The following is a 5,689-nucleotide window of genomic DNA, read 5'->3' on the forward strand; positions in this document are numbered from 1 at the left end:
GTGCGAGTCTTCCTCCCCACCCCTGCGGGAACCTTCTGCAGAGTCTCCATCTCCAGCCTGTCAAACCAGCTGAGGGGGGCTCTGTATCCAGCAGAGAGACGCAGGTGCAAGCCCAGTTGTTGACAAGTGATCTTGTCCCCCAGGTGCCAGGAACCCCTCCCCCTCCAAGGACAGGGAGGTTAAGCCGTTGATTGGCCCAGAGGTGGGGAAGGCCGTCGCAGCCTGGAACAGCGGTTCTCCATCCTGGTTACACATTAGAAGCACCTGGTGGGGGTGGAAGGGGGCTTCAAAATATACAGATGCTGGGACACCCCCTCAGGAGCTCTGAAATCTGGGGTGCTGCTCAAGAGTTTGGGTTTTTCAAAGCCCCTGGGTCACCCCAGTGAGCATCCAAGAACGGGAGCCGCCGGCTGAGAAAAAAACTTTGTTCGGATTTAACTTTCAAAAAAGAGCTTTTAAAGATCCCAGGTAGCGACAGTCAGAGCGTTTTGATTTGCAACAGAAACAGTTTTTCTCTTTCAGTGACACCAAGAAAGATGGAACACTGGAGGACCCGGGTCACGAAGCTGGAGGGTGTGGGACCGGAGGTGAGGGCAGTGTTCCTGCCCCGGAGGAAATTAAAGTCCTTCAGGAGAAGAGAGCAATCGGAAAGGAGATCAGGCCAGGGACATGCGGGTGAATCCCTGCGTCTTGGGTCTTGGGTCTGTTTCCCACCTGGAGCCCTGGTGGCCACCTGGAGGAGTGGGGGTGACATTGATGGGATAGAATGGTGGCAGGGAGAGCCTAGCCTCCTCCTCCTCCTCTCCCCTCCATGTGGCTCGGGGACTGTCCCAGACCTGCACCCGAAACCCGTGGGTGGCTTCAGTAGCTCCTGGTCCAACGGGGTGGGGTCTGGACGTGGGGGACGCCAGTGGCAGGTGCAAGGGTGCACCTGAAGACCAAGGTGCCTGCGGGTAGGGGTGAGGCCAGCCACCCTTCCCACAAAGGGACAGGACCGGAGGGGCAGAGGTGGGAAGGTTCAGCCAGAAATAACAGAGCCTTAAGTCACTTTGAATGAAAAGTTGGTTTGTTTCCGTCCAAGAGCCAGTGAAGCTTAGTTACCAAAAAAATGAACAAAGTTACATTTCTGCACTTTTGAGTGTGAGAGTAAATCTTCCACCTGCTGTGAGGTCTATTCAGAAAAGAGGAAATACACACCGCCAGTGAATAGGAAGAGACAGTCGGCCTCAGCAGTAATCCAAGACACACAGATCAGAACGCCCCTCACACAGCACGCGGGCCCCTCGCACGGGAGCTGGTTTAAAATCTAACCCGTAGGCAAAGGTAAAGAAGGCAGCCTCTGCCGTAGGAGAGGGGCGCCTGCGCGATGAGACTTGAAAGAACTACAGTACGGGCGCTTCCGTGCAGCGATTCTAGGAATTTACCCTTAGGGAATAATCCAGGGCTCACGGGAAGCTCTGAAAATAGGATTGTTTGTTAGAGATTTCACTACGATCCTGAAAAACTGGTATAAATACCCAACAATGTAGAACTGGACCAAAAAATACGCTGTATTATGAAATATTTCGTGAAAGGATATGAGCCAGTAAGACAAGTCTAGAAATATTTTTTAAAGCGTTATTTACTTTAGAGAGAAGGAACGGGGAGGGGCAGAGAGAGGATCTCAAGCAGACCCCCTGCTGAGCGTGGAGCCACGTGGGGCTCGATCTCACCACCCTGAGATCACGACCCCTGCCGAAATCAAGAGTCGGGTGCTTAACCAAGTGAGCCACCGAGGTGTCCTAGAAATACATTTAGTGACTTGGAAAGGTGTTCACAATACGTGTTCAGAAACAGGTTAAAAATAACATGTTAAGTGATTCCCAATCATGGTATGCACACGTAACACTGATATGTCATTCATATATATGAAATAATAGAAGCAATTACTGCCCTGTTAGACGTAGTGTGGGGTAAAGGCACGATTCCCCTGATCATATTTTTTTCTTAACCATTTTTCTGGTTTTCTACAGTAAACGTGTTATTTGTGATTTTGCGGAAAGACTTCCATTGCAGATGGTGCATCAAGTGTGCTCAGCGGGCAGCTGGCTTCCTCCTCTGCCTCTGCTCCTTCCCGCCCCCCTGCTTGCACGCTCCATCTCGCTCGAATAAATAGATATAATCTTACACACACACACACACAATGTCAGTGGGAGCAACTTGGAGGAAGTGAGACCCTGCAGGGAAAGCAGAACTTTATAAAGAGAAAAAAGTAGCGATGGTCGTAACAGGGAGGAGAGGGTTGCCGTCGAACAGGGACGGGACCAACAAAAATGAGACAGAGCTGTCGGGAAGTGAAATTACACAGAAATGGACAACTCAAGAGAGAGGAAAATAAAGGTCGGAGAACCCTGCTGCACGGCAGAACAGAAGACAAGGAGGTCGGAAAACACAAGGCATCCAAGGACTTGTCCGTAAGATCCAACACGCAAACAACAGGACGGAGAACTGAGAACGAAAATAATCACGGGAGGGAAAACTGAACGAGCCGTCAGCACCGCAGTCCAGCTGACAAGGGCCGCTGGGTGCCACACGGAGGTTCAGGGACCCTCACACTAAGGCTCGCGTCCCCCCCAGGCATCAGAGTGCTGGTTCTGCACTTTTCCAGAAGGTTCTGCACTTCCTAAAAGGATCGAGAAGCGGAGTGACCTTAACTTAGCAGCAGCACGGGGACTGAAACACAGCACAGCAACGCCCCGCATATTCTGAGGGAAGTAATTTCCAGCCTGGAAGTCCGCAGCCAGCCAAGGCACCAGTAAAGGTCAAATAAAGATATTTTCAGACGTGCAAGATGTCAAACCATGTCCCTCCCAGGCACCGTTTCTCAGGAGGGCCCTGGAGACGCGTCCAGCGAACGCGGGGAGCCAGCAGCACGAGGGGAACGCGGACAGAGCCGGGAGGGATGGACCGAAGGAGGGCTGTTTCCAGGAACGAGTGTCACGGGCCCGCTGGGCTCTTTAAATCACGTATCATTCTTAAAAGAAACAGAAACAAACTATTCATCGGTTGGCCTGGGCCGTCAGCGGAAGGATTTCCGGAGTCGCTTGCCTGTGACTCAGTTACTTCTCTAGGAGTCCCGGGAGACGGCCTCCTTCAGCTCTGGGCTCCTTGGGCACCCCGGTCGATCGTGAAACGACTCCGTCCTGGCAGCGAATAGATCAGGTCTCCACCATCTGCTCACGTGTTCCGTGGCGTGTGCGGGGGCCGTGGCGGCTTCCCGCCGGAGTGCGGGTGACACCTGCCAGCTTGGCCGCCGGGGGACATGGCAGCAAGCAAACGTTCCACCACTGTTGCGTTAGGGTTCCTTAGTCTTCAAATACCGCGGTGCCGTGCGGTTTGACTCAGGAAAAGAAGTGGCAATTTCCAGGCCCTTCCTGAAGGCATGTTTCCACAAGGAGTTAATGGCCTTAATTTAACGCTGCATCAACGAACGGGGCCGCTGAAGGAATTCCAGGCGGCTGCTCTGCCCCAGACCTGGACCTCGGCCACGCGGACCAAGCAGCCGGGCCCATCAGGCACAAAAGACGGGAAGAAATAAGCTTACACAGACAGAGCCGCTCAAGGGCACGTGCGTAGGAAGTGACAGAGCGAAGTGGGCATCCATTCGTGGGTGTCTGGGTGCCCTGAACTGACCCCATTGTAACTGGGCGTTTACGTGTGGAACAGGCTGAAGCGACGTGATTATGATTATAATGCTGCTACGTGGAGTCTGGAGCCTAAACTCCCCTCCCACTGGACGCCCGGCCGTTCTCAGGAAGACTTAGAAGAAACCTGGACCAGCCCTCTGGGGTAACGCGGCTGGCACCTCGATCTTGCCGAGGTTACTGTCCTACCCTGGTAGAGAGGTGGCCCCACGCGCTCAGTGACCTGTCCCCCTCTCCTGCCCTCCCCAGGTCTCGGTGGGTCTGCCAGGATGTGGGGAGTGACTGGGACCCCTCTCCTTCCCACTGGGCTAGGGAGTCTTTGCCTTCCCTTCTCTCTGGACCCAGGTAGGAGGGAAGTAAGGCTCGTCAGTCTGTCTTCTGTGTCAAGACCCACCTGTTTGAAGCAAAAGGGAGCTGCTGTTATTTCCAGCTCGGAACTAGCCATTTGGGTTGTAATCACCTAGTGCTCGCAGCGTCCGTGTTCTTGGCCCTTCCTAGACGCTGCTCCCCTTCCCTGTCCAAGAATCTGATTCGATTCAGCCACCTATCCCGTAGCCTTTTCCATGTGGCAGACTCTTTTCCAAGACCCTGGGAACAGACAGAAGAATCGGGCACTGCCCTCAACAGTAATTCACAGGCCAGCGGGAGGGCCAAGCACATGCATCCCGTCCCCAGAAGAAGTTGGACAGTGGTCAATATAAGAGCTCCAATGAAGCCCTCTGGAGAAGGGGACAGCTGGTCCCCCTGGGCTAGTCCCGGAGCATTTCAGAGAAAAACCAACATGAGATCGAGCTGGAAAGATGAGTAGGATAGCAACCAGGCCAAGGCGGGGCAGAAAGGCACACAGGGAATCAGGACAGGAGCTGTGACAGGGAGAGAGACACCTGCAGGGGACCCGTGTCTGGGGAAGAGTCGCACAAAGTCCAAGGGGCAGGGAGGGGATAGCGAGAGATGACACAGAGCCTCGAGTCCTCGGCAAGACTCAGGGCATTGCTCTCCAGGTGCTAGGGAGCCACGCACACCTTTGAGCAGGAGAGCAGCATGACCTGGTCTTCTTAGAAGAGCCCGCTGTGTCCCTTGAGAGGATGGCTTGTCGGGCACAGAACCAGATCAGCAACCTCAGGCAACATCTGCATAGTCTTGGGGGGTAACGACGTGTCTTGTGACACGGATTTACTCTCCCCACAAAGGGCACCTAAAACGTCTTCCAATACACGATCTTAGGAAACTCTGACGCTTTTGCGGGGGGCGGGGGGGCATCACTCATGGCTGAACCACAGCATCGGCCTCCCCAGGAAGAAGGACGGCACTGTGTTTTTTAAGATTTTATTTTTAAGTCATCTCTACACCCCAGCGTGGGGCTCAAACTCACAACCCTGAGAGCAAGAGTCGTGTGCCCCACCGACAGAGCTGGCCAAGAGCCCCTGTTCGGTTCTTTTTAAAAACCAACACATTCAGGGGGCACCTGGGTAGCGCAGTCGTTAAGCGTCTGCCTTCGGCTCAGGGCGTGATCCTGGCGTTCTGGGATCGAGCCCCACGTCAGGCTCCTCTGCTGGGAGCCTGCTTCTTCCTCTCCCACTCCCCCTGCCTGTGTTCCCTCTCTCGCTGGCTGTCTCTATCTCTGTCAAATGAATAAATAAAATCTTAAGAAAAAAAACACACATTCAGGTTGAAGATGGGGGGCTGAATATGTGGCCATATGCCTCCATCCTGCCCGATTTCATTAAAAAGACAGAAGAAAAATAAATACAAGAATAAGCCCATCACTGAGTTGGAAAACGATTGATAAAAAGTACTGGTTCTGACCTTACATGTTCAACAGCAGAAAGCCAAAATATACTTAAAAAAAAAACTAAAAAAAAAAATACAGTGATTTCATCACCTACTAACAAGCATTGTATTTTTACACAGACTGACCAGACCACAAAGAAAACGTCAGTAAAATTCAAAATAACTGGACATTTAACAGGGAATATAGTCTCGCCACAATAAAATGAGACAAAAAA

General features: G+C 52.7%; 1 long non-coding RNA gene across 1 annotated transcript in view; it reads right to left on the reverse strand.

Annotated features, from left to right (window-relative positions):
• Positions 1 to 5,689, reverse strand: part of LOC117796962 — a 23,943-nt gene that overhangs the window by 9,584 nt on the left and 8,670 nt on the right. The window lies entirely within an intron of this gene.

The sequence above is a fragment of the Ailuropoda melanoleuca genome, chromosome 17, assembly GCF_002007445.2.
Source record: "Ailuropoda melanoleuca isolate Jingjing chromosome 17, ASM200744v2, whole genome shotgun sequence".
NCBI classification, from domain to species: Eukaryota; Metazoa; Chordata; class Mammalia; order Carnivora; family Ursidae; genus Ailuropoda; species Ailuropoda melanoleuca.